Source organism: Manis javanica, chromosome 10, assembly GCF_040802235.1.
Source record: "Manis javanica isolate MJ-LG chromosome 10, MJ_LKY, whole genome shotgun sequence".
In the NCBI taxonomy this organism is placed as follows: Eukaryota; Metazoa; Chordata; class Mammalia; order Pholidota; family Manidae; genus Manis; species Manis javanica.
Genome location: NC_133165.1, coordinates 103,438,007 through 103,459,903, shown reverse-complemented (window position 1 = coordinate 103,459,903; position 21,897 = coordinate 103,438,007).

Sequence of the window (21,897 nt, the reverse complement as noted above, 5' to 3'; positions counted from 1 at the left end):
CTGGGAAAAAAACACAAAATAAAATGGGCATAGTGGCACTAATTGTAACAGTAAAAAACTAAACCAGACGTCCATTCATAGAGATCTGGTTGAATAAAGACACAATGGAGTACAATATAATGAAAAAGAAATGAGGCAAATCTACATATCCTACTATGGAGTGATTTTCTGGATATGTTGATAAGTGAATAAAGCAGATTGCAAAGCAGCATTTACAGTATGCTGCCTTTTGTGTAACAAAGTGAGGGAAATAGCTGTATATGTATATATACATACACACACCTACACATGCACATATGCTTATATTTTTAAAAAGAAACAATGGAGGAGGGTGGAACCATGATGGCGGCATGAGTAGAGCAGCAGAAATCTCCTCCCGAAACCACATATATTTATGAAAATATAACAAAGACAACTCTTTCTAGAAGAGAGACCAGAAGACACAGGACAACATCCAGACCACATCCACACCTATAAGAACCTAGCGCCTCCCGAAAGGGATAAGATACAAGCCCCAGTCTGGCAGGACGTGAGCACCCCACAACCTAGCTCTGGGGGGAGGAGAGGAGTCAGAGCAGGGAGGGAGAGGGAGCCCAGGACTGCTAAACACCCAGCCTTAGCCATCCAGACCAGAGCACAGACACAGTGCATGCGTGAGGTGCTGGAAACTAGGGAAACAGGACAGTAAGACCTGTGAGCAGATCCCTACAGACACTGCACCTGGGACAAAGAAAAGCGAGTGCTTTTTGGAAGTCTTAAAGGGACAGGGACCCCAAAACCAGAAGGAAGTGTCCTGTGACACTTAGTCCACCAGCAGGGAATCTGGGGAACTCTGGGCACTCTAACCCCCTGGGCAGCAGGGAGCATGGAGGCCCCTCATGGAGATAAATAGCCTCCTGGCCACTCCCCCTCCAACACGGCTCTACCATGACGGAGCAGCAGCCCAAGGAAGGTCACGCACAGAGCAACAGCGGAGATAAACTCCATAGCAGCCAGGCAGGAGTCAGAAGCCCTGTCTGCATTCAGCTGCCCAGCACAAGCCACTAGAGATCGCTGTTCTCCCAAGAGAGGAAGGCCACAAACCAACAAGAAGGAAAGTTCTTCCAGCTGTCACTCGTGCCAGCTCTGCAAACTATTTCTATTGCCATGAAAAGGCAAAATTTCAGGCAGACCAAGATAAGAGAGTCAACACCTGAAAAGGAGACAGACCTAACAAGTCTTCCTGAAAAAGAATTCAAAATAAAAATCATAAACATGCTGACGGAGATGAAGAGAAATATACAAGAGCTAAGGGATGATGTCAGGAGGGAGATTACAGACGTCCAGAAGGAGATTACAGAAGTGAAACAAACTCTGGAAGGATTTATAAGCAGAATGGATAAGATGCAAGAGGCCATTGATGGAATAGAAACCAGAGAACAGGAACGCATAGAAGCTGACAAAGGGAGAGATAAAAGGATCTCCAGGAATGAAACAATATTAAGAGAACTGTGTGACCAATCCAAAAGGAACAATATCCGTATTATATGGGTACCAGAAAAAGAAGAGAGAGAAAAAGGGATAGAAAGTGTCTTTGAAGAAATAATTGCTGAAAACTTCCCCAAACTGGGGGAGGAAATAATTGAACAGACCATGGAAATACACAGAACTCCCAACAGAAAGAAACCAAGGAGGACAACACCAAGACACATAATAATTAAAATGGCAAAGATCAAGGACCGGGAAAGAGTTTTAAAGGCAGCTAGAGAGAAAAAGGTCACCTATAAAGGAAAACCCATCAGGCTATCATCAGACTTCTCAACAGAAACCTTACAGGCCAGAAGAGAATGGCATGATATATTTAATGTAATGAAACAGAAAGGCCTTGAACCAAGGATACTGTACCCAGCACGATTATCATTTAAATATGTTAGAGGGATTAAACAATTCCCAGACAAGCAAAAGTTTAGGTAAATTGCCTCCCACAAACAACCTCTACAGGGTACTTTAGAGGGACTGTTCTAGACGGGAGCACTCCGAAGACTAAACAGATGTCACCAGAAAAAATAAAATCACAGCAAAGAAAGCAGACCAACCAAATACTAACTAATGGCAAAAAATAAAATCAACTACCCACAAAACCAGTAAAAGGAAACATGAAAAAACACAGAATAAAACAACCAACATATAAAGAATGGAGGAGGATGAATAAGAAGGGAGAGAAGAAAAGAATCTCCAGACAGTGTACATAACAGCTCAATAAGCGAGCTAAGTTAGGCAGTAAGATACTAAAGAGGCTAACATTGAAACCTTGGTAACCGCGAATCTAAAGCCGGCAATGGCAATAAGTACATATCTTTAAATAGTCACCCTAAATGTAAATGGACTGAATGCACCAATCAAAAGACACAGAGTAATAGAATGGATAAAAAAGTAAGACCCATCTATATGCTGCTTACAAGAGACTCACCTCAAACCCAAAGACATGCACAGACTAAAAGTCAAGGGATGGAAAAACATATTTCAGGCAAACAACAGCGAGAAGAAAGCAAGGGTTGCAGTACTAATATCAGACAAAATAGACTTCAAAACAAAGAAAGTAACAAGAGATAAAGAAGGACACTACATAATGATAAAGGGCTCAGTCCAACAAGAGGATATAACCATTCTAAATATATATGCACCCAACACAGGAGCACCAGCATATGTGAAACAGATACTAACAGAACCAAAGGGGGAAATAGAATGCAATGCATTCATTTTAGGTGACTTCAACATGCCACTCACCCCGAAGGATAGATCCACTGGGCAGAAAATAAGTAAGGACACGGAGGCACTGAACAACACACTAGAACAGATGGACCTAATAGACATCTATAGAACTCTACATCCAAAAGCAACAGGATATACATTCTTTTCAAGTGCACATGGAACATTCTCCAGAATAGACCACATACTAGCTTACAAAAAGAGCCTCAGTAAATTCCAAAATATCGAAATTCTACCAACCAACTTTTCAGACCACAAAGGTATAAAACAAGAAATAAATTCTACAAAGAAAACAAAAAGGCTCACAAACACATGGAGGCTTAATAACATGCTCCTAAATAATTGATGGATCAGCGAACAAATTAAAATAGAGATACAGGAATATATGGAAACAAATGACAGCAACACAAAGCCCCAACTTCTGTGGGACGCAGCGAAAGCAGTCTTAAGAGGAAAGTATATAGCGATCCAGGCACACTTGAAGAAGGAAGAACAATCCCAAATGAATAGTCTAACATAACAATTATCGAAACTGAAAAAAGAAGAACAAATGAGGCTTAAAGTCAGCAGAAGGAGGGACATAATAAAGATCAGAGAAGAAGTAAACAAAATGGAGAAGAATAAAACAATAGCAAAAATCAATGAAACCAAAAGCTGGTTCTTTGAGAAATAAACAAAATAGATAAGCCTCTAGCCAAACTTATTAAGAGAAAAAGAGAATCAACACAAATCAACAGAATCAGAAATGAGAATTGAAAAATCACGACAGACTCCACAGAAATACAAAGAATTATTAAAGACTACTATGAAAACCTATATGCCAACAAGCTGGAAAACCTAGAAGAAATGGACAACTTCCTAGAAAAATACAACCTTCCAAGACTGACGAAGGAAGAAACACCAAAGTTAAACAAACCAATTACGAGCAAAGAAATTGAAACGGTAATCAAAAAACTACCCAAGAACAAAACCCCCGGGCCAGACGGATTTACCTCGGAATTTTATCAGACACACAGAGAAGACATAATACCCATTCTCCTTAAAGTTTTCCAAAAAATAGAAGAGGAGGGAATACTCGCGAACTCATTCTATGAAGCCAACATCACCCTAATACCAAAACCAGGCAAAGATCCCACCAAAGAAAAAAATTACATACCAATATCCCTGATGAATGTAGATGCAAAAATACTCAAAATATTAGCAAACCGAATTCAAAAATATATCAAAAGGATCATACACCATGACCAAGTGGGATTCATCCCAGGGATGCATGGATGGTACAACATTCGAAAATCCATCAACATCATCCACCACATCAACAAAAAGAAAGACAAAAACCACATAATCATCTCCATAGATGCTGAAAAATCATTTTACAAAATTCAGCATCCATTCATGATAAAAACTCTCAGCAAAATGGGAATAGAGGGTAAGTACCTTAACATAGTAAAGGCCATATATGATAAACCCACAACCAACATCATACTGAACAGCAAGAAGCTGAAAGCTTTTCCTCTGAGATTGGGAACAAGACAGGATGCCCACTCTCCCCACTGTTATTTAAACACAGTACTGGAGGTCCTAGCCATGGCAATCAGACAAAACAAAGAAATACAAGGGATCCACATTGGTAAAGAAGAAGTTAAACTGTCACTATTCACAGATGACATGATATTATACACAAAAAAACCCTAAAGACTCCACTCCAAAACTACTAGAACTGATATCAGAATACAGGAAAGTTGCAGAATACAGGAAAGGATACAAAATTACCACACAGAAATCTTTGGCTTTCCTATACATTAACAATAAACCAATAGAAAGAGAAATCAGGAAAACAACTCCATTCACAATTGCATCAAAAAGAATAAAACACCTAGGAATAAACCTAACCAAAGAAGTGAAAGACCTATACCCTGAAAACTACAAGTCACTCTTAAGAGAAATTAAAGGGGGCACTAACAAATGGAAACTCATCCCATGCTCGTGGCTAGGAAGAATTAATATTGTCAAAATGGCCATCCTGCCCAAAGCAATATACAGATTTGATGCAATACCTATCAAATTACCAGCAACATTCTTCAACAAACTGGAACAAACAGTTCAAAAATTTAGATGGATACACCAAAGACCCTGAATAGCCAAAGCAATCATGAGAAAGAAGAATAAAGTAGGGGGGATATCCCTCCCCAACTTCAAGCTCTACTAGAAAGCCATAGTAATCAAGACAATTTGGTACTGGCACAAGAACAGAGCCACAGACCAGTGGAACAGATTAGAGACTCCAGACATTAACCCAAACATATATGGTCAATTAAGATTTGAAAAATGAGCCATGGACATACAATGGCGAAATGACATTCTCTTCAACAGAAGGTGCTGGCAAAACTGGACAGCTACATGTAGGAGAATGAAACAGGACCATTGTCTAACCCCATACACCAAAGTAAATTCAAAATGGATCAAAGACCTGAATGTAAGTCATGAAACCATAAAACTCTTAGGAAAAAACATAGGCAAAAATCTCTTAGACACAAACATGTGTGACCTCTTCTTGAACATATCTCCCTGGGCAAGGAAAACAATAGCAAAAATGAACAAGTGGGACTATATTAAGCTGAAAAGCTTCTGTACAGCAAAAGACACCATAAATAGAACATAAAGGTACCCTACAGTATGGGAGAATATACTTGTAAATGACAGATCCAATAAAGGCTTGATGTCCAAAATATATAAAGAGCTCACCCACCTCAAGAAACAAAAAACAAATAATCCAATTAAAAAATGGGCAGAGGAACTGAACAGACAGTTCTCCAAAAAAGAAATATAGATGGCCAACAGACACATGAAAAGATGCTCCACATCGCTAATTATCAGAGAAATGCAAATTAAAACCACAATGAGGTATCACCTCACACCAGTAAGCATGGCTACCATCCAAAAGACAAACAACAACAAATGTTGGCAAGGTTGTGGAGAAAGGGGAACCCTCCTGCATTGCTGGTGGGAATGTAAATTAGTTCAAACATTGCGGAAAGCAGTATGGAGGTTCCTCAAAATGTTCAAAATAGACTTACCATTTGACCCAGGAATTCCACTCCTAGGAATTTACCCTAAGAATGCAGCACTCAAGTTTGACAAAGACAGATGCACCCCTATGTTTATCACAGCACTATTTACAATGACCAAGAATTGGAAGCAACCTAAGTGTCCATCAGTAGATGAATGGATAAAGAAGATGTGGTACATATACACAATGGAATATTATTCAGCCATAAGAAGAAAACAAATCCTACCATGTGCAACAACATGGATGGAGGTAGAGGGTATTATGCTGAGTGAAATAAGCCAAGCGGAGAAAGAGAAATACCAAATGATGTCACTCATCTGTGGAGTATAAGAACAAAGGAAAAACTGAAGGAACAAAACAGAGCAGCAGAATCACAGAACCCAAGAATGGACTAACAGGTACCAAAGGGAAAGGGACTGGGGAGGATGGGTGGGTAGGGAGGGATAAGGCAGGAAAGAAGAAAGGGGGTATTAAGATTAGCATGCATAATGGTGGTGGGGAGAAAGGGGAGGGCTGTACAACACAGAGAAGACAAGTAGTGATTCTACAACATTTTGCTATGCTGATGGACAGTGACTGTAATGGGGTTTGTGGGGGGGACCTGGTATAGGGGAGAGCCTAGTAAACATAATATTATTCATGTAATTGTAGATTAATGATAACAAAAAAAAGAGAGAGAAAGAAAAGGGGGATTACTCCATGATAGGATAAAACTAACTGCAAATCAACAATTAATGCATACTTTAAATATCCTTAATTTTGATCATTTAAAGGGTGTCAGATGATCAGCTATGGAAGTACATTTTTCTGATAATATTCCTTTCTCTTAAAAAAGAAAAGCAGTTCCTGTGTGGTGACCTCCAAGGAGTTCTACACAATGGTATAAAGGTCATATCAAAGTGTGGGCTAAGGGTTTATTTGTGTTTATACAGACGATCAAAGCCTAATTTGAGTACCCAGAAAATGAATTAAGATATGATATGAAGAAGAACTTCCAACATCAACATCCTCTAGAAGAGTCATTCCAGAAGATGATCATCAAAAAACTTCAACAAACATCCTGGCACTGTTGCAGTTGTAGCTGCATCCATCCCACTGGTTCCTGGACTTGCCATTGGAATGAAGAAGGAGATATCTAAGCTGGCCTGTGCATATGTAAAACAACAAATTTGACTGGATCTATACTGTTGGAACTCAACCAAGAATTAGGAGAAGTGCAAGTTGCAGCACTCCAAAATTGTGCGACTATAGACTATCTACTGTTAAAAGAACATATGGAATATGAACAGTTCCCAGGAATGTGTTATTTTAATTTGTCTGATTTTTCTCAAACTATTCAAATTCAGTTAGACAATATCCATCATATCATTGATAGGTTTTCACAAATGCCTAGGGTACCTAACTGGTTTTCTTGGTTTCACTGGATATGGCTGGTAATTGTAGGTCTGCTTTGGTTATGTAGCTGTATTCCTATTATGTTAATGTGCGTACACAATGTAATTAGTAGTTTAAAACCTATACATGCTTATATTACTCTACAAGAAGATATGTCAAAGAAATAATCAATCTTCCCATGTTTTCTTCTGTCTGCCACTTCTATAGCATCCAAACCAAATGTTTCTGTGATATGACTGCCCTTGCACTGTTCACCATGTAAGAACTTATTCACTATGGAAGAACTTGTTCACCATCTAAGAACTTGTTCTTTATGCTTCAGAAGATTGGAGGCTGTTGAGAATTAGGCTTGGGGTTGATTAATGATTATGCATTGAGTCCCCTATACAGAATTTTATTGTTGTTAACAACCATTTGATCAATAAATATGAGAGATGCCCTCTCAAAAAATAAAATATACAAATACAAATATATAAAAATATAAATAAAAAAAGAGAGAGAGAAAAAAAGAAGCAGTGGAGGATAAGCCAAAAATGAATAAAATAGTTACCTAGAAGGGAAAGGAAAGGATCTTAGACAACTATAAGTGTACTTTGTTTCATAGTTTTACTTTGGAACCATGTGAATACCTTATATACTTTAATGCATGTAAACTGAAAACTGAAAACAGAAGTAACTGAATTTGACTATATATCGAGTTTGTGGCATAAGAACACAGAAAGGAATTATTTCATGTGACTGTGGATAAAATGAAAGTTCCCATGGCTAGGATTCTTACCTGGCCCTGATTTGCTAGCTCACTGCACACATGTGGGCAATACGTTGTGATTGACTATATGTTATTGACTCTATATAAAGAGCTCTGCCCAGTGGTTTGCGTGACATGGTGGCACAGCTGCAAGGCTGCAGGAGAGCAGAGAAGAGCCTGGAGTGGTGGTAGCCCCAAGGACAGAGGCCCAGAGGACAGCTGTGCTGGACGGCTGTGCAGGCAGAGAGGACCAGAGGCAGAGACCGGCTTGCTGCATGCAGACTCGCTCTGAGTGAATGGGATTTTAGTGACTGACCTGCCACTGTGGAAATAAAGTTGGGTATAAACCCTTTCACCCCAAGAACGTTTTACTGTCATTTTCTTTGGTCATATTGAATCCATAGTGAACTTGCCCAGGGCTGAAACCCATTGGCAAGACAGTGACTTAACACAATATTTGGTTGGTACATCCTTAGGGAGATATATCTTAAGGACAATAACTAGACACCCATAAAAATATATTTTAAGCATCATCTTAAAATATTCAATCATCTTAATTGGAGAAGGAGGAGGAGGAGGTCTTTTATAAAATCAAGCTCCTACCTACCATTTTACAGGAAATAAGAGGAATAGAGGGCTAAATGTAAACTACTCAAAGCAATCAGCCAAATCTAGAATGTGGTTGTCTTGTCTGAGGGGATTGCCCCTGGGCAAGTTCACACTGGATTCAGTGAGACCAAATAGCAACAATGGAACGTTAGAGGTTAAAGGGTTTATATCAAGCTTTATTCTCATGATGGCAGGTCAAGTGCTGGAATCATGTCTGCCTCTGGGGCAGTCTGCATGTAACAAGGCCGTCTCTGTCTCTGCCTCCAGGCAGAGCACTGGGCAGAGCTTTTCATATAGTAACACCATAACGGTTCATTGTCAATGGTTGTGTAAGCATTTGCCTAGCAGTAGGCCAATTACATCATCAAGCCGATTAGGGTCATGAGAGGATCCTGGCCATAAGAACCTTCAGTTACCATATATTCCACCCATCCACAATTCTCACCTCACAATCTATGTGCCATCAATCTTCTGTGATGGTCATTGTGCAAGAAAGCTGGAGAATTGTGACTGGATTCCACAACAGCAACAGAGGCTACAACAATGTACAGATAACAACAAAAATTATAATAATCCTCAAGCCTGAGGAGACCTGTTGCCACCAAGTGGTGGTTCTAGTTGTATTCAAACCAGTTCTATTCAGATGAGTTCATAACTCATGCTTTCCATGGGAGAAATCAATCTTCTGAAATCGTCCCTATGCAAGAAAGCTAGAACCTTGTAACAACAACAGCAATAATAATAATAATTCCTCAAGCCTGAGGAGATGAATTGCCACCAAGTGGTCAGTCCAGCTGTATTCAAACCAGTCCCAGTTCACAATCACAGTCCACACTTTCCATGGGAGACCTGTAGTGGAACTGATAGGGAACTCCATGCACACCCAGAGAGTAGCAGTTTCTGCTAGGATGTGTGCCCAATCCATGAAGACATTGGATTAACCTTAAGGGTGATAAGACATATGTTTTAATGACACCAACATAGGCAAATCTTGTCCATCAGGTAGGATGCATGCAACAGAGTGGTCCTGTGAAAGGACAGTGGCAGGAAGGGGGTTTCATCCAGGTCTAGTATACCATACTTTTTTTAAATTAGTTTTATTTTGGTATCATTAATCTACAATTACATGAAGGACATTATGTTTACTAGGCACCCCCCTTCACCAAGTCCCCCCTACATACCCGTTCACAGTCACTGTCCATCAACATAGTATGATGCTGTAAAATCACTACTTGTTTTCTCTGTGTTGTACAGCCCTCCCCGTGCCCCCCCCAACACTATACATGTTAATCGTAATGCCCCCTTTCTTTTTTCCCACCCTTATCCCTCCCTTCCCACCCATCCTCCCCAGTCCGTTTCCCTTTGGTAACTGTTAGTCCATTCTTGGGTTCTGTGCTTCTGCTGCCATTTTGTTCCTTCAGTTTTCTTTTGTTCTTATACTCCACATATAAGTGAAATCATTTGGTACTTGTTTTTCTCCGCCTGGTTTATTTCACTGAGCATAATACCCTCTAGCTCCATCCATGTTGTTGCAAATGGTAGTATCTGTTTTTTTTCTTAGAGCCAAGTAATATTCCATTGTGTATATGTACCACATCTTCTTTATCCATTGATCTACTGATGGACATTTAGGTTGCTTCCATATCTTGGCTATTGTAAATAGTGCAGCGATAAACATAGGGGCGCATCTGTCTTTTTCAAACTGGAGTGCTGCATTCTTAGGGTAAATTCCTAGAATTGGAAATCCTGGGTCAAACGGTATTTCTATTTTGAGCATTTTGAGGATCCTCCATACTACTTTCCACAAAGGTTGAACTAATTTACATTCCCACCAGCAGTGTAGGGGGGTTCCCCTTTCTCCACAACCTCGCCAACATTTGTTGTTGTTTGTCTTTTGGATGGTAGCCATCCTTACTGGTGTGAGGTGATATCTCATTGTGGTTTTAATTTGCATTTCTCTGATGACAAGCGATGTGGAGCATCTTTTCATGTGTCTGTTGGCCATCTGAATTTCTTCTTTAGAGAACTGTCTATTCATCTCCTCTGCCCATTTTTTAATTGGATTATTTGCTTTTTGTTTCTTGAGGTGTGTGAGCTCTTTATATATTTTGGATGTCAATCCTTTATCAGATCTGTCATTTATGAATATATTCTCCCATACTGTAGGATACCTTTTTGTTCTATTGATGGTGTCCTTTGCTGTACAGAAGCTTTTCAGCTTGATATAGTCCCATTTGCTCATTTTTGCATTTGTTCTCTTGCCCCAGGGGATATGTTCAAGAAGAGGTCACTCATGTTTATGTCTAAGAGATTTTTGCCTATGTTTTTTTCTAAGAGTTTTATGGTTTCATGACTTACATTCAAGTCTTTGATCCATTTTGAATTTACTTTTGTGTATAGGGTTAGACAGTGATCCAGTTTCATTCTCTTACATGTAGCTGTCCAGTTTTGCCAGCACCATCTGTTGAAGAGACTGTCATTTCCCCATTGTATGTCCATGGCCCCTTTTCGAATATTAGTTGACCAAATATGTTTGGGTTAGTGTTTGGAGTCTCTATTCTGTTCCATTGGTCTAGTATACCATACTTTTACCCCTCTACCTGTGGGAGTTAGTGAGGGGCCTATGTATAGTACTACTGGAGGTGCATGCACTGGCCATAAAAATAAAACAAAACTCCCTAGTAAGATGCTCTTACTTTCTGGCCATTTAGGATACATTACTGTGAACTTTGGGGGCCTCTCTGCCATTACTCCAGGAATACACAGGAGGCCAGCTTCCAGGCCTTGCCCCCAAGATTCCAGTAGGGCCAGCCAAAGCCGGTCCATATGTCAACACATCCAAGGCCATGCCCACTCAATGGAGTCTCTGGGTTTTTTTGCAGTTGGTGCTGGTAGCAAGATATTATTCTGGTAGCCAAACTCCAGCTTCAATAATTTCTCCTTAGTTGTACTTGCAATCGTAGAGGGGAAGCAGCAATGTGTGTTAGCATGTTTACGGGGCTCAATGACCCTTTCTGAGGCTTCTCATTCAAACACTGTAGCACTGTCCATAAGCAGACTGACCATCCCCGTAGACTGTTGGTGTCTGACTTCAGGCCAGATTTTAACAAACCATTGTATCTCTCTATCATGCCTGCCCCTAGGATTATATGGTACATGAAACTTCCACTTTATCCCTAGTTGGTGCACCCATTCCTGCAGTGCATATCGAGTACAGTGGGTGCCTTAATCACTCTCAATTACCTGAGGTTGACCATAGGCTGCAAAGAGACAGTTTAGACCTCTTTTAGACATTTTCTGATCTGTGCAATGTGTAGGAAAAGCAACCAGAAATCCAGTTGCTGTGTCCACACCCATCATGACATACCAATACCTTTCTGACATGGGCAGAGACCCAATATAGTCTATCTGTCACCTTATGAGGGGTATCAGCCCCTTAGCTATTGTCCCAGGTTGCTGTGCAATTCAACGTAAGTCCCTTTTTGAGAAAACAATGCAATCTTTCCGGGTTCTGCTTACTTCTTCAACGGTTAAAGGCATTCCCCACTGATGGGCTACATCCTACATTGTCTTCTGCCCTGCATCCAACAAACATTGATGTAACCATTGGACCATATCAGAGGCAGGTTTTCCTTCTAGCCATTAGACCTCAGCCAATTCATCTGCTTCATTGTTTCCTAGGGATGCCAGTGGCAAATGGCCTGTCACATGATATTCTGAACTGTTTTAGTCTGACCAGAGGCCCATAAGTCTTGCCACTACTCTTGCGCCAAAAGGGGTTGGTGACCAATTGGCATGGTACCATGTCAGTAGTCACAGTCAAGCCTCAATAGATGGCCCATCTGTCAGTGCAGACAGTTTTGGGGAGGGCTCCTAGGTGATCACAAGCCATACTACATGCAACTCTGACCATTCACTGCTCTTCCCCTCACCATCTTGCATCCATATTGTCTCGGTCTTAGGATGGAAAGTTACAGCTCTCCATTTCAGGTGCTGCTCATAGCTGGAGCCATCTGTATACCAGGCATCTTCAGGTATAGGGGTTCTTCCCTCTTGATAAGGTGTCTCTGCTACTAATGGCTCTAAAGTAAATTATTTCTGCCTTTCACTGGTATATGTCACTGGCCCCAGTAAGTGCTGGAGTTCTTCACTCAAGGGGCTAGCAGAGAGGGTGCTATGCTGCTGTAGGTATACACCCCCTCTTGGCCAGTGAAGGCATCCATGCCATGCCACTCTGTGGCTTTTGGGTTCAGTCTCATACCCACCCCACGATGGGACAGGTGGTTATTACCTCTATCAGGGCCATTCCAGTGATGGGCTTTGTAGCCAGCAAGTCATGTTACAAAGCAGCCAATTGTTTCTCTATTAAGGTACTCCTCTCTAGAATTGTGACAGAATCCAATAGGTTGGAGAGTTCATTCAAGCCACTGCCAGAGACTCCAGCCATAACCATCTTTGGTCACATGAACATCCAGCTCACAGGGCCTTGATGGGTCTATCACACTCAGGGCCTGTATGGCCTTGACTGCCTGTTTTTGCAGCAGTAAAAGAAGATTTGTATGTCTCATCCCAGTCTTACCTGATGCTCTTTCATACCAAATGGTATAATAGCTTCAGAATTTGTGCCAAGTGTAGGACAATCACTTTCCAGTAGCCTAAAAGACCCAAAAACTCTTGTAATAATACCATAGTTGGAGGGATAGGGAAGGCCTGGACTCTATGACTGCTTCTGGGATAACTTTAATCTTACCCTACCAGACAATCCCCAAGAATTTGACTGACAAACCAGGTCCCTGAAACTTGGTACTGTTCACAGCCCATCCTTTCTCTTGTAAATGTTGCAGCAATCTAGGTGCTGCACCTTCTAGATCTGTGGTAGAATAAGAAGTAAGCATTATATCATCAATATAATGGTACAGCTGCACCGTTGGTGGTTTTTCCCATGCTTGAAAGCCCTGAGCTACCAGTCTATAACAGATGGTGTGACTGTGGAGGTATCCCTGTGAAAGAACAGTGAATGTCCACTGCCGGCCTTCCCACATGAAGGCAAACTGTTTCTGACTTTCTTGTGCTATGCCAATAGAAAAGAAAGCATTAGCAAGGTCCACAACATAATGATGTGTCCCTAGTTCATGACTGAGGGTATCCATAAGGGCTGCTATAGAGGAGACAGCAGCATGCAAAGGGGATATGACTTTATTCAATTTTCTGTAATCCATGGTCATACACCAGGAGCCATCCAGCTTTTTTTTCTGGCCATATCAGGGAATTAAAAGAGCTATGGGCGGGCTTTATAATGCCCACTTTCTCCAGTTCCTCCAATTTTTTTATGCCCTCCAGGCAATTTGTATGGCTTGGTATTAGTCACCCACCAAGACAAAGCTATAAGCAGGTGCTTAGCATGTCCCTTCAGAAGTGTCTTCACCACATGTACCCTCAGTCTGAACTCACCTGCTGTGGTCTATAACCATAGGCCCTGCAGGATATCTATCCCCAAAATATATTTGGGGATGGGAGAGATATACACAGTATATTCCTTTGTGGGTAAATGTCCTATTCCCAGTGGGATTTAGGCTTGTTTCACTCTGATAGCCTGTGTCCATCTATAACAGTTGGGGGGGGGGCGGTTTCCCAGGAAACCATCCAAGGTTGCCATAAATCAGTGAGCATTCAGTTCCTGCAACTACCAGAGCCAGGACACATTGTACATTCACTGGGGACCAATGAATTGATATTTCAACATGTGGCCTTCGGTCCCCATCTGGTCCCCCAAGGGGGGTTCCTCAACCCTTCCCTCAGTCAAACTGCATCACCCAATCATTTTCCTGTGAAGGTTCAGGTGAGATCAGCTCACACACTAGCAGGAAGTCTTGCAGGAGCCCAGGCTAGGCTTATGGCTCTGTATCCAGCCTCCACTTCTTGGTCCTCAGTGGCTAAAACTGCTGCTCTGGCTTCAATTGTTGCCACAACTCAAGTAATATTCTACTTGACTTCCCATCCAATTTCTCTCTGTCTTCTCCTGTCCCTATTCAATCAACCCACATCTGGGTCCTTGTGACATTCATGGGACCCTTTAGACCATTCCTTTCAGTAGCAGACCACACTTCCTTCTGTGTCTGCATCACTTCAGCCTCCCCCAGATCTGCCACAGTTTGGTAACCACATTTATGGGCTGCCCTAAATGAGGGGCAAGAATGGCCACTAAGGGCCCAAAGAGGGACGAGGGAGCTGTTTGCAGCACCTTATCCCTCAACTTTTCTGTAAACAGCTCCTCATCCAGGCCGTAATGTACTGGATTATAAATGGCATTTTTCATGCCTAACAGCCCAAACACCTGTTGGACCTTGGTATATGTCTTCCATCTAGCAGGAGAAGATGGTAAGTCCCCCTGATAGGGCCATACAGTGTGAAGTACAGCCATTACCCACTTGAGAAGTGAATGATTCCCTGGGGTCTGATATACATTCTGCAGTTGCTGCCACAAGGCCAGATGGTTGTCAGGGAAACCAGCTTTCCCATCTCTGATCCAGGCAGAATGATCCCACACACCCCTACATCCCAAAGGCTCAGAAACCAGGCTGATATGGACTCTGAGGGTTTCTGCTGAAACCAAGAGCCGAAATCCACCAGCTCTGTCTGTGTGTAGGGGTAGAGCATAGAGTGCTCCATGACCTGGGTTGGGGGCTGCACCTCTCCTGAAGGAACCCATGTTGCTGTGCCTTTATTTTCTTGACTGCACCCGGGTGGGATTTCAATAGAGGAGAAGTTGGTGCCTCCAGCACCATCTCTACTTCCATGTTCTTCCCCAGCTCCTCCACCAATTCTGGGGCTGACAGCAGCTCTCTCATTCTGCAGAGTGCCTCCTCTGCTGCACTCTTTACCTTTTCCACAGTAACTTACAGTGATGCTAGTTCAGTCTTCAATAGCTCTCACCTTCTCCTCAATACCTCACAGCAGGTATTCTTATGGTGCCTCTTCCACAGCACCTTGCAGCACTGCTGTCTCATTCCACAAAGAATCTTTTACCTGCTCCACAGCACCTTGCAGCCTGCATTCTTGTCCTGCCACTTCTTGTGTTACCATTACATCTTTTATTTTCTCCATAGCACCCCAAAGTGATGCCATCTCAATCATCAATTATTTTTTCCTTTCTTCATGACTTTTAACTCTTCCTGTGCTTCTCACAGGAGCATGTTAATCTCCTTTATGACCCTTCTTAACACTGCGAGGAATAACCAACCCACGGTTCCCGCTGCCATGTGGGCATTCTGTTTCTCCAAAGACTTCCCTGTTTTGCAGAGAGCCTCTTCTACTGCCTCAGGTGTCACCTCCACCTCCCCCAAGTCCTGAGGAGAGGTCCACTCAGACCTTAGAAGGCAGACCACCTCAGACCTTATGCTCATTGGGGGATGCCCAGGTGTCTCTCCATTCATGGGGCAGCCCATTGAAGTACCTATCCCCCGAGGGCAGCTTATTCCATTTCTCAGTCTGCAGCAAATCCTGCCAACTATGCCAACAGGTTATCTTGAGAGGGATTGCCCCCAGGCAAGTTCACTCTGGTTAAGGTGAGACCAAATAACAAAAATGAATGTTAGGTTGAGTGCTGGAATTTTATCTGCCTCTGGCAAATCCATCTCATCTCTGCCTCCAAGGAGAGCACTGGGCAGAGCTCTTCATACATTAATACTGACAATAATGGCTCACTGCCAATGGGTGTGGAAGCAGTAGCCTAGTAGTAGGCCAGTTATGTCATCAAGTAGACTAGGGTCAGGTGAGGATCCTGGCCGTAGGAACTTCCATTTTCCCTGCAGTGGGGAATTCTACAAGATAAATATTTGTTTTATTCAACAGGAAAATGATATGAAAAGAAGATGAATGTCTTAAATTTAAGATGCTTAGAAGGCATATAAACATAAATAGAAATTTGTTGGTGGACTTGCATGGGTGTTATAGTTACTGTAATGGGCAAGCTTTAATCATGTGGGAACTGAAGCAGCACAGGTAATTGCTGACTGGGTGTTAAAATGAAACTTTTCCAAGAAATTAGAAATAAGATTGCCATCCAAAGGATAAAATGTAAAACTAACAAAGATGGATCTTGGGTCCACCTTTGGACTAGCTGAGACAAGGGGAATGGAATTACCCCAGTTGGTTTAGGTCAGTCAAGGCCCACTATCCAACTGGGGGTAGATGGGTCAATACCATGTGGTAGGAAGAGGTACAGAGGAAATTAGGGGATGCCCACAATGCCTACTACAGTCAATAATATTTGGAATTAATTCTTTTGAAGTTTTTCTAAAAGGTAATTTTTATTCTTTTAGGCTCATTTTTATCTTTAGCAGGCACTAACCAAACTGATTATTTATGCAGTTCCTTTTCAAAACTGCTATTACCTGGCTCTTAGGTCACTAGGAACAATTATCTACTTAATTTAATTACCCAATTTTGCAAATCAAACTCTTTTTATCTCTAGAGACATGTACACTAAGTGCTGAAAATTATGGTGTAATTATATTGCAAATAATTTATTTTGGTTAGCTTCTTAAACTAATTTATTTTAATCCTATGTGTAAAGTCTAATGTTTATGTCAAAGAAATGCTTTGTTTTTTAGCAACTTAAATTTTCAGTCAGGGGTGGGAATGAGGGGAGCAGGGTTTTATTTCTAGTACACTAGTGTTCTGAAGAATAGATAACTTTAAACAGGAGTTACCTTGATTCTCTGCTTCATCTGCTGGATATTTTAAATTATTTTTTAAGGATTAAATTTTGTACAGAGTGCAAGGCGTCATCATTTCTTCCTCAAAGTTCAATCCATACCAAGGCACAAATAAGATCTGTGAAGTATCAATGGATCAAAAGGAACATCATATCTTAATAAAGGGTGAAAATATGCATGGAGAGGGTGGTAGAGAGCCATTTCATTTTGTATAATTCATTGGGTTTTGATCCAGAGTATTTTTTTTATTTTAATCTATTTTAGTTATTTGCATACCCTTTTAATTCATCTTCTGGGTTATGCTTCCAATATCTTGTACTAGTAAAACAGAGTGTCTAGAGCTAGGCTGCCAGCATCTCCTCAAAAGTATTTAGAAAATGTAAACATAATTAGGTGAATAACTAAGCATTTTGATGATAGTTTTTCATACAATGATAGGTATGCAGTATGATAGAAACAATCAGAAGAGGAACTATGTAGAAAAGTTAAATCATGGGAGAGGACTGGAAAGAAAGCCTTTTTTTTTTTTTACATTGGTAAATTGTGTACAGTTCGCACTGTTCCCTTTTTCTCATCCTACACTAACTCTTTAATCTATGTTATGTCAAGAACATTTTGCAAGTTAACACATCCTGATTACAAACTGTTATGGGGCCCACAAAATACTATCCAGAACAGAGAAGTCTTTATTATTTTTAAATGAACACTTTCATTTTCACAAAAGCTAGCTTCCTTTGAAGCTGCCCAAATAAACCTACTACACACTGGTTATAAGTTCCTGATTTATTTATCGAAGAAGGTACTGGAAGAGAGATTGCTACAGAGAAGAGAAGCAGAACCAGCACATTTTTATGAGTCTTTTCCCTCTGAACTGGTGGTATGTTGCCACAATATCTTCCTAGGTCCCTGTTCCCCATCTCAAATTTTTGTCACTTCTTATTTTGATATAATTTCAGATTTATAGACAAATTGCAGTAGAATGACTCTTGCCTACATTTTACCCAGATTCAAAAATGGATGTATTTTGCCCCATTTGTTTTTTGCTTTACCATATTTTTCTATCTCTCTCTCTCTGCACCACACACACAATCTTTTGTTGAAATAATCTAGAGCAATCATAGATTTTATACCTCGTTTACCCTTAAATACTTCCATATCTAAATCCTAAATGCAAGGATATTTTCTTATGTAACCAGAGCACAATGAAAAATCAGAAAATTCAACATAAATACAGTACTATTATGTAATCCACTGTTTATATTCAGATTTTAATTAACTCAATTATGTCCTTTCTAACTTTTTTTTAAACCAGTCTAGGATCCAACACAAGATCACAGACTGCACACAGTCTTCTCAAATCAATCTGTGACAATTTCGGAGTCATCTTTTGTCTTTCATGACTGTTATTTTTGAAGAGGATTGAACAGAGATTTTTGTAGCATGTCCCTTAATTTGGGTCTGTCCTGTTTCCTCATGATTAGATTCAGATTATATACTTTTGGCAAGTATACCACAGAAATATTAGGTCCTTTTCAGTGCATTGTATCAGGAGGCCCATGATGTAGATTTGTCTTTTTACTGGTGACGTTAGCCTTGATCACTTGGTTAAGGTTGTGTCTGTCAGATTTCTGCACTGTAGAATTACTCTTTTCAGTTAACAAGTATTTGTGGGAGATGTGTAAACATACTGTCTCATTAAACTTTCCCTCCTTGATTTTTACATCTACTGATGATTTTTTAACTCTTTCATTCATTCTCTATGTTTTAGTTGGTATCCTACTGTGAGAAAGATCTTTCCCCTCTCCCATTTATTTATTTATATCAAGTTTGACTCATTTTTATTCTATTTAGTGGGTTTTAATCCACTACTATTGTAATTTATTTTGATACTACCATTGTTCCAGTGGGAGCCCTTTCAGTCTGCAAATCTCACCCTTTTATATATCTCCATCATTCTTTGAACACTTAATTTTTGGTACAACTTATTTCAGGCTTATTTTGTACTTTTCCTGCACCAGCCCTGGAATTAGCCTTTTCTCCAAGGATCACTGGTTCCTTTTAATGTTACGAATGTTATTTAGAAAGTGAGATCTGAATGTGAGGTGTGCTAATTGCTACTGATATGTCCTAGCTTTTAGGCCCTCTCATGGGAGAGGGCAAAGAAATACACATGCACACTCATATCCTCATATATATTTATTTCTGTATTTTAAAACTTCAATAATGAGAAACTTGCTGAGTGTGCTAGAACCAGCTTGAACTAGCTCATAAGGGCTGATTACTAAAATAATTGTAATTTTGTAAGTTGGTTGTAGCTTGAAATCAACCATGGGAGCATTTACACCACGGCAATTGGCAAATGCTACAAATCAATTTTGGATTTTATTGTTTGTTTTTTCATAGCAAGTCAGTTTAGCAGTGCACCACTGAAATCTGACTTCCATTATCCTCAATTTATTTATTCAAAATACTTAGGCTATTAGCTGACTTTAAAATAGGGACATTATTTTGGATTATCTAGGGAAGACCAATATATTCATGAGGGTCCTTAAAACAAAAGAGGGAGGCAGAAGTAGAGAGTCAAAAGAGACATGAGGATGGGAGGAGGGTCAGAGATGCTACATTGTTGTGTCTGAAGACAGGAAGGGGCCTACAAGCCAAGGATTGTGGAGAAAAATTCTCCACTAGAGCCCTAAGGAGGAATGCAGCTCTGCTGAAATCTTAATTTTAGTTCAGTGAGATTTATATTGGGCCTCTAATGTACAGAACTGTAAGATAACATTTGTTTTGTTTTAAGCCATTAAGTCTGTGACAATTTGTTATAACAGAAAAAAATATGCATAGCATGTATATATTTTTTCTCTCAGGGCTCTCTCAGCATAACATCACTGAGACTCACGCATTTTGTTGAGAACATCGATAATTTGTTTTATTTTTATTGCAGAGTAGTATTCCATTATATGAACATACCAAAGTTACTTTTTCCCTTCTATTGATGAACTTTTGATTATTTCCAGTTTTGGACTATTATGATAAAACTGGTATGAACAGTTTTATATAGTCTCTTTTTGGATATATGAAGAGAATGCTTATAATTATTGGGTTTACCTTGCAGAATCAGCAAGGCCATAATGTCATTCCCAGAAGTATGTATGATCAATGCCCAGATGTCTCTGATATCTCAGCCATCAGCATCCAAGTATTGCAGAAAGTCTGTCTGCTAGCAAAAATCCAACAAAGTCAGGGTAAAGAAGCAGAACAATGCAATAGATGATTAAATTTTAAAAATAAATTAATACATCTGCTGGGAATGCAACCAGAACAGAAAATCAAAATGCCAGCAGCATTAAAGTAAAAGACAATAAATTAAAATGTAACCATTCATTTCAGGGGAAAAATTATTGAATATCCACTCAGGGCTAAAAAGATGGTGCTCGCCTGAGATATAAAGACCCTGCTGACAATCCAGTAGGGACAGGAACCTTTATGATATAGGAAGTTTAAGTTCTAGGATCATGCTCTTCACAGGTGCTGTGGAAGCAGAGAAGGAGAAGCCTCTAAGTCCACCTAGTGGGTATGGATCCAGTGTGGAGTGTCCTAGTTAATGAGAACAGAAATTCTGAAGCCAGGAGGCAGAAACTTCTGGGCACAGCTGGGGAACAAGAGGGACTTGATGGGTCTTCAGGGACAGCAGAGATGTACTCTAAACATACCAGGAATAGGGAACCCTGGAAACATTAGCATGTTTGTGGAGAGAAATTCTCAACAGGGAGTAGTCAACAAGAAGTCTAAAAGAGATACAGACATCATCTTGAAATTCAATTCCTCTTGATTCTCCCCCCTCCCTTTTTTTTTTTGACAAGTAGTTCTCCCTACCTGGAATATTCTCTCCTTTCTTTCCTATCACACCTCGTAAAATTTACATTAGCATAGCTATTGATCCTTTAGATTTCAGCCTAATATCGTTTTCTCTTAGAAGCCTTCCTGACTCCCAAACTTTGGAAGATGCTTCTGCTTTGTACAACTACAGCCATCCGCCCTCCCACCCCCATTTTCTGTACATGTCTGTCTTCCCTGATAGACAGTGAAGCAGTAAATTTGGGGGTATTATTAACCCCATTTCACAGTTGTGGAATGTGAGGCGCACTGTGGAGTAATGCCTCAATTCCTAATTTATAAACCAGGAATAACACCAGTATGTACCTTAGAGAGTTACTCTGAGGACTGAATGAGTTCATAAAGACAAGGCGCTTAGAAGTAAATCCTCTCTAGATGATCTCATAGCTGTCTCCTGACTTTCTTTCCACAGTCTTTCGAATTTCAGCAGATGGTAACCCCAGCCTACTGACTGCTTAAGCCACACACTTTGGAAGCATCCTTAATGACACTTTCTCTCACACACTTCATTCAGTCCATTAGCAAATGCTGCTTGTCAGCTCTACTTTCAAATGTATCCAGAGTCCAGCACCTTCTCACCACTCCCTCTGTGGCCGTCCTGGGCTGGGCCACCATTCCTCCCCAAAATTATTGTAAAAACCACCATCCCTCCCCCCGATTATTGTAAAACTCTCCTCTGGGTCCTTCTGCTTCCACCCTTGACCCCTCAGTTA